We start from the raw sequence: 7,533 nt of genomic DNA, 5'->3' as shown, positions 1-7,533 counted from the left end.
TCCACTTCTCTTCCCCCGAGCCCTCCCTCTCTCCGGCCCCTCACCCTCCTCCCCTCCCTCCCGTCCCTCTCCCTCGTCACCTCCTTCTCCTCCTCCTTCTTCTTCCTCTTCTTGCCTTCCTCTCTCTCTTCTTCTGAACATGTTTGGATCTCTCCCCAAAGGTTACAGTTTTATTTAAATCTTGCATTACATTTGCATGTTATACGTCTGTCCTCTACTCATAAGCTGATCCTCATCGTTTTCCCCTGTCCATTGTGTGTCTGTCTGTCTTTATTCTTTAATGGTCATAACACCAGAAGTAGCCATGCTGTGACCATCACTGCCCCAGGTGTCTTGTGTGGCAGCCCGAATCCAGCCCGCCAGCTGCAGGACTGAAGCCCTCATTTCCCCAGACACGGGGGTCCACAGCCCCAGATCCCGGGCTTACTTCTGCTGTAGTCTCTGGCCCCGGTGACTCTCCTCATCCCAGTGGCAGATGCAACTATGCACCTGTGTGTGGAGCGGGGGATAGAGGCAGGGCCCCTGCCCCCGATTTGAAGGGCTCTTAAGAGCTCACTGGTCGTAGCAAACACCTTCTTCCAGCAACACAAGAGAAGACTCTACACGTGGACATCACTAGATGCTCAACACTGAAATCAGATTGACTATATTCTTTGCAGCCAAAGATGGAGAAGCTCTATACAGTCAGCAAAAACAAGACCAGGAGCTGACTGTGGCTCAGACCATGAACTCCTTATTGCCAAATTCAGACTTAAACGGAAGAAAGTAGGGAAAACCACTAGACCATTGAGGTATGACCTAAATCAAATCCCTTATGATTATACAGTGGAAGTGAGAAATAGATTTAAGGGACTAGATCTGATAGAGTGCCTGATGAACTACGGATGGAGGTTCGTGACATTGTACAGGAGACAGGGATCAAGACCATCCCCATGGAAAAGAAATGCAAAATAGCAAAATGGCTGTCTGAGGAGGACTTACAAATAGCTGTGAAAAGAAGAGAAGCGAAAAGCAAAGGAGAAAAGGAAAGATATTCCCATTTGAATGCAGAGTTCCAAAGAACAGCAAGAAGAGATAAGAAAGCCTTCCTCAGCGATCAGTGCAAAAAAATAGAGGAAAACAACAGAATGGGAAAGACTAGAGATCTCTTCAAGAAAATTAGAGATACCAAAGGAACATTTCATGCAAAGATGGGCTCGATAAAGGACAGAAATGGTATGGACCTAACAGAAGCAGAAGATATCAAGAAGAGGTGGCAAGAATACACAGAAGAACTGTACAAAAAAGATCTTCATGACCCAGATAATCATGACTGTGTGATCACTGACCTAGAGCCAGACATCCTGGAATGTGAAGTCAAGTGGGCCTTAGAAAGCATCACTATGAACAAAGCTAGTGGAGGTGATGGAATTCCAGTGGAGCTATTTCAAATCCTGAAAGATGATGCTGTGAAAGTGCTGCACTCAATATGCCAGCACATTTGGAAAACTCAGCAGTGGCCACAGGACTGGAAAAGGGCAGTTTTCATTCCAATCCCAAAGAAAGGCAATGCCAAAGAATGTTCAAACTATTGCACAATTGCACTCATCTCACACGCTAGTAAAGTAATGCTCAAAATTCTCCAAGCCAGGCTTCAGCCATACGTGAACCGTGAACTTCCAGATGTTCAAGCTGGTTTTAGAAAAGGCAGAGGAACCAGAGATCAAATTGCCAACATCCACTGGATCATGGAAAAAGCAAGATAGTTCCAGAAAAACATCTATTTCTGCTTTATTGACTATGCCAAAGCCTTTGACTGTGTGGATCACAATAAACTGTGGACAATTCTGAAAGAGATGGGAATACCAGACCTCCTGACCTGCCTCTTGAGAAATCTGTGTGCAGGTCAGGAAGCAACAGTTAGAACTGGACATGGAACAACAGACTGTTTCCAATTTGGGAAAGGAATACGTCAAGGCTGTATATTGTTACCCTGCTTATTTAACTTATATGCAGAGTACATCATAAGAAATGCTGGGCTGGATGAAGAACAAGCTGGAATCAAGTTTGCCAGCAGAAATGTCAATAACCTCATATATGCAGGTGACACCACCCTTATGGCAGAATATGAAGAACTAAAGACCCTCTTGATGAAAGTGAAAGAGGAGAGTGAAAAAGTTGGCTTAAAGCTCAACATTCAGAAAACAAAGATCATGGCATCCAGTCCCATCACTTCATGGGAAATAGATGGGGAAACAGTGTCAGACTTTATTTTGGGGGGCTCCAAAATCACTGTAGATGGTGATTGCAGCCATGAAATTAAAAGATGCTTACTCCTTGGAAGGAAAGTTATGACAAACCGAGATAGCATATTAAAAAGCAGAGACATTACTTGGCCAACAAAGGTCCGTCTAGTCAAGGCTATGGTTTTTCCAGTGGTCATGTATGGATGTGAGAGTTGGACTGTGAAGAAAGCTGAGTGCCAAAGAATTATTCTTTTGTACTGTGGTGTTGGAGAAGACTCTTGAGAGTCCCTTGAACTGCAAGGAGATCCAACCAGTCCGTTCTAAAGGAGATCAATCCTGAGTGTTCATTGGAAGGACTGATGCTGAGGCTGAAACTCCAATACTTTGGCCACCTGATGTGAAGAGTTGACTCATTGGAAAAGACCATGATGCTGAGAGGAATTGGGGGCAGGAGGAGAAGGGGACAACAGAGGATGAGATGGCTGGATGGCATCACCGACTCGATGGACATGAGTTTGGTTAAACTCCGGGAGTTGGTGATGGACTTGGAGGCCTGGTGTGCTGGGATTCATGGGGTCGCAGAGTCGGACATGACTGAGCGACTGAACTGAACTGAACTGAGCTGAAGAGCTCACCCGTACCAGAGCTCCTCAGGTCCTCCTGCAGGCCTGGCTGTAATGGCCCCCAGGTCACCGTCCTGCCTCCTTCATCCCATTCTTTCACGAAAGGCTGGGAGTAGGGTGAAGTGAGTTGTCTTATATCTAGAATTTCTGCATGTGACCCTCAGAGTGCAATTTAGCTCCAGAGAACTGAGCTCCAAGAGTTCATTTTTTCCTTTTCTTCTTTATGATACTACCCTCTTCTGAGCAGAGACCTCATGTCAGGGAGAAGGGGACTCTGCCTTCCTCAGCCTTTTGTTCCTCCAAGACCCACACGGGGAGGGTCGCCTGCTTCACTGAGCCGGAAGGTTCAATTGCTCATGTCCTCCAGAAACACCCCCCACCAGAGACCCCCAGAAATAAATGGAACGGCACCTTGTTTCCCAGACAAGTGGGACACACATTATGAACCACCTCAGTGATTAAAATAGTAACCTCTGTATATGTGTATTTACTGGAGAAGGAAACGGCAACCTACTCCACTATTCCTGCCTAGAAAATTCCATGGAAGAGAAGCCAGGCAGGCTACAGTCCACGGGGTCACAGAGACTGAACATACACAAGCACATGGAAGTGTATTTTGCAGTATTTTTAAATTTGTTCAGTTCAACATGGAGTACAAGAATTCAAATCGTGAAGTCAATTGACCAAGAAACCAGAAGAAATCACTGTGTTGTGATCTCTGTGGAGGTAACATGGGTACCTGTGCTCTGACCCTCACAGCCTCTGGCTCTCTCTCTACATGTACATACACATATATTTCCATGTATGTATGTATTCGGAAGATTTCACATACGTCTCACCAGTCCACAGCCCCCGCGTTCCCTGATGCCCAGAACATCTGTGATAGCTGTGAGTATTGTCACCAGATAAGATCTTCCAGGTTCCTGCGCCCACATTGGTTATCAGGTCTCTCTGATCCAGCATTTCTCAGCTAAGATTCCTTGTGACTCCTGGCTGCAGAATCTTCTGCAAAAGTCCCACAGAGAGGAGTGTGATCACTGTACACAGGAGGACCGTGGTTCTCTAGTGTGAGAAAAGCTAACTCAGCCCTTCACAGGGACGTGAATGTACCTGAGACAGTAATCAGTTATGCTGAGAAATCAGAGCTCTACTAGAGGCAGCACATGGGGTAGCCAGCAGGGGGCAGCAGAGCACGGCCAGGAGCAGCAGGTCAGAGGCTGGGCTGCCCAAGCGGGGCTTCAGGGGAACCAGCCCTGCGGGTCCACAGGTGTCCAGGGAGCAGCGCTTGGCAGGAAGTCAGGACCGGACAGGCCATCCCCTCAGGACTAGTGACCACCTCTGAGGGTCACATCCACAGTGAACCCCAGAGCACCATGCCTCAGTCCACGGCCAGGACGCTGCCAGGCTGACCGCCCCACCGGGGAGTCCAGGGGAGACCACAGGCCGGGGGGCTTGGGACAGTGATCATGTGGTCAGACACAGAGAAGGTGACAGTGACCTCAGTCCCTGAGGACAAGTCTGATGTGCAGACGTGAGAAGCCGAGGAGGAAGCTGGGGACAGACAGGGCTGATGGTGTGGTGACCCTGCCTCTCAGTGAGGGGCCCCCGGGGGTGAATTTGCATAAACCCAAACCCTCACTGCCCCCGCAAAGCTCTGAGAGGGAATAAAGGGGCTCGGAGAGCCCAGCACTGCTGCGGGCTCAGAGGCAGAGCTCAGGGCGCGTCCACCATGCCTCCCCAGCCTCGGCCCCCAAGTGACCAGGCCTCAGGCTGGCCTGTCAGCTCAGCACAGGGGCTGCTGCAGGGAATCGGGGCCGCTGGGAGGAGACGCTCCTCCCACACTCCCCTTCCTCTCCTCTCTTCTAGGTCACCTGGCTTCTTCTCAGCTGACTCAGCCGCCTGCGGTGTCCATGTCCTTGGGACAGACGGCCAGCATCACCTGCCAGGGAGACGACTTAGAAAGCTATTATGCTCACTGGTACCAGCAGAAGCCAAGCCAGGCCCCTGTGCTGGTCATTTATGAGTCTAGTGAGAGACCCTCAGGGATCCCTGACCGGTTCTCTGGCTCCAGCTCAGGGAACACGGCCACCCTGACCATCAGCGGGGCCCAGACCGAGGACGAGGCCGACTATTACTGTCAGTCAGCTGACAGCAGCGGTGATCCTCACAGTGACACAGACAGACGGGGAAGTGAGACACAAACCCTCCAGTCCTGCTCACGCTCTCCTCCAGCCCCGGGAGGACTGTGGGCACAGCAGGGACAGGCCTGGCCCAGTTCCCCCAGAGCTGAGCCCCCAGGCGGCCCCGCCTCCCGGCCCTCCAGGCAGGCTCTGCACAGGGGCGTTAGCAGTGGACGATGGGCTGGCAGGCCCTGCTGTGTCGGTGTCTGGGCCGTGGAGTGACCTGGAGAACGGAGGCCTGGATGAGGACTAACAGAGGGACAGAGACTCAGTGCTAATGGCCCCTGGGTGTCCATGTGATGCTGACTGGACCCTCAGCAGCCAAAATCTCCTGGATTGACCCCAGAACTTCCCAGATCTAGATCCACGTGGCTTTAGAAAGGCTTAGGAGGTGAACAAGTGGGATGAGGGCTACCATGGTGACCTGGACCAGAACTCCTGAGACCCATGGCACTGAATGGGGTTAGGGACCCCTCCCAATGGCACCCCACTCCAGTACTCTTCCTTGGAAAATCCCATGGACGGAGGAGCCTGGAAGGCTTCAGCCCATGGGGTCGCTAAGAGTCAGACACGACTGAGCGACGTCACTTTCCCTTTTCACTTTCATGCATTGGAGAAGGAAATGGCAACCCAGTCCAGTGTTCCTGCCTGGAGAATCCCAGGGACAGGGGAGCCTGGTGGGCTGCCATCCATGGGGCCACACAGAGTCGGACACGACTGAAGCAACTTAGCAGCAGCAGCAGCAGCCCAATAAAACTCAGCTTAAGTAATGGCATCTAAATGGACCCTATTGCCAAATAAGGTCCACTCGCGTGCACTCTGTTTAGGACTTCAGTTCCTGATTGTGGAGGGTTCCCACAAGACGTGTGTGTATATTGGTGTTGCCGGAAAACAGTGTCAAAGTGAGCGTCCCAGACTCATCACCCTCCTACTCCCACTATTCCATTGTCTCTGCAGGTATTAAGCATAAAGGTTAAGGGTCTTAATAGATGGAAGAGGAGTGAATACTCGTCTGTGCTTAACACATACCAAGTACCATCAAGGTCCTTCCTATTTATTAACGTGTGTTTTAATCAGAAATATGCTATGTAGAAGCATCCGGACGATAGCCCATGTTACAGACGGGGAAGCTGAGGCATGAAGTTCTCAGCACCTTGTTTCACGTCAGACCTGAAACGGGGCAGAGCCGGCAGCAAACAAGGTTCCTCTTCCCAAGCGCCGGCTCTTCACCCGCTTCCTCGGCTTCTCACTGTGCTTCCTAAACTAAGCTCTCTCCAACCCTGTGGAGACAGGATTAGCGACTTTAGGAGAAAAGACCAGGAACATCCCACACCCGACCCGAGTGAGCCACTGAGACAAGGCTTTGTAAGGACAGAACCAGCAGGTGTCCTCAGCGAGCCAGGGAGAGACCTCGCACCAAAAACAATATTGTAGCATCCTGACCCTGGACTTCTGACCTCCAGAAATGTGAAAAAGAAACGTGTGGGGTTTAATCAACTCACCGGTGTTATTTGGTTATGACTGCCTGAGTTAAGAAGGAGTTGGGAACACTTGAGTGTAGGTGTTCATGGAACATAAGTCTTGTTTCTCTGAAATAAATTCCCAAGGGTATAATTCCTAGGTTGTAGGGTAACTGCCACAAATCTAGGCAGCTTATTAAAAAACAAAGATATCACCTTGCCAGCAAAGGTTCATATAGCCAAATTATGGTTTTTATAGTAGTCATGTATGGATGTAAAAGTTGGATCATAAAGAAAGCTGAGCGCCGGAGAATTGATCCCTTCAAATTGTGGTGCTGGAGAAGACTCTTGAGAGTCCCTTGGACAGCAAGGAGATCCAACCTGTCAATCCTAAAGGAAATGAACTGTGAATATTCACTGGAAGGACTGATGCTGAAGCTGAAGATCCAATACTTTGGCCACCTGATGCGAAGAGTTGACTCATTGGAAAAGACCCTGATGCTGGAAAGCTTGAGGGCAGGAGGAGAAGAGGGCGGCAGAGGATGAGACGGTTGGATGGCATCACTGACTCAATGGACATGAGTTTGAGCCAACTCTGGGAGACAGTGAAGGATAGGGAAGGCCGGCGTGGTACGGTGCATGAGGTCACAGAGAGTCTGACACATCTTAGTGACTCAACAACGACAGCAACACAGTCGTCACACGTTTAGTGTGATAAGCGGCAGAACTATTTTCCAGGGTGGCTGTACCCCTTTATATTCCTTCTAGTAACATCTGAGTGACCACGCACACTCCAGCCTCCTCTGAGCAGCTGCAGGTCAGCCCTGAGGTTCAGGCAGCCTCTCTGCTCCTGGCCCAGCTCCTCCAGAGCCAGTCGCTCCCTCCTCAGGGGCCTTGGATTTTCCTGCTGAAAATGAAGATGTCTGTTCTGAGCTAGACTGCTGTCAGGGTGGACAGGAAAGGAAAGGTTTAGGGTCTCAAAGGGTTCCAGGGCCCCGGGTGTGACCCTGTGTCTCAGGAGAGGCCGTGCTGTCAGAGGTCTGCA

The sequence above is a fragment of the Bos mutus genome, chromosome 17 (genome assembly GCF_027580195.1).
Source record: "Bos mutus isolate GX-2022 chromosome 17, NWIPB_WYAK_1.1, whole genome shotgun sequence".
In the NCBI taxonomy this organism is placed as follows: domain Eukaryota; kingdom Metazoa; phylum Chordata; class Mammalia; order Artiodactyla; family Bovidae; genus Bos; species Bos mutus.
Note: the sequence above shows the minus strand (reverse complement) of the source record.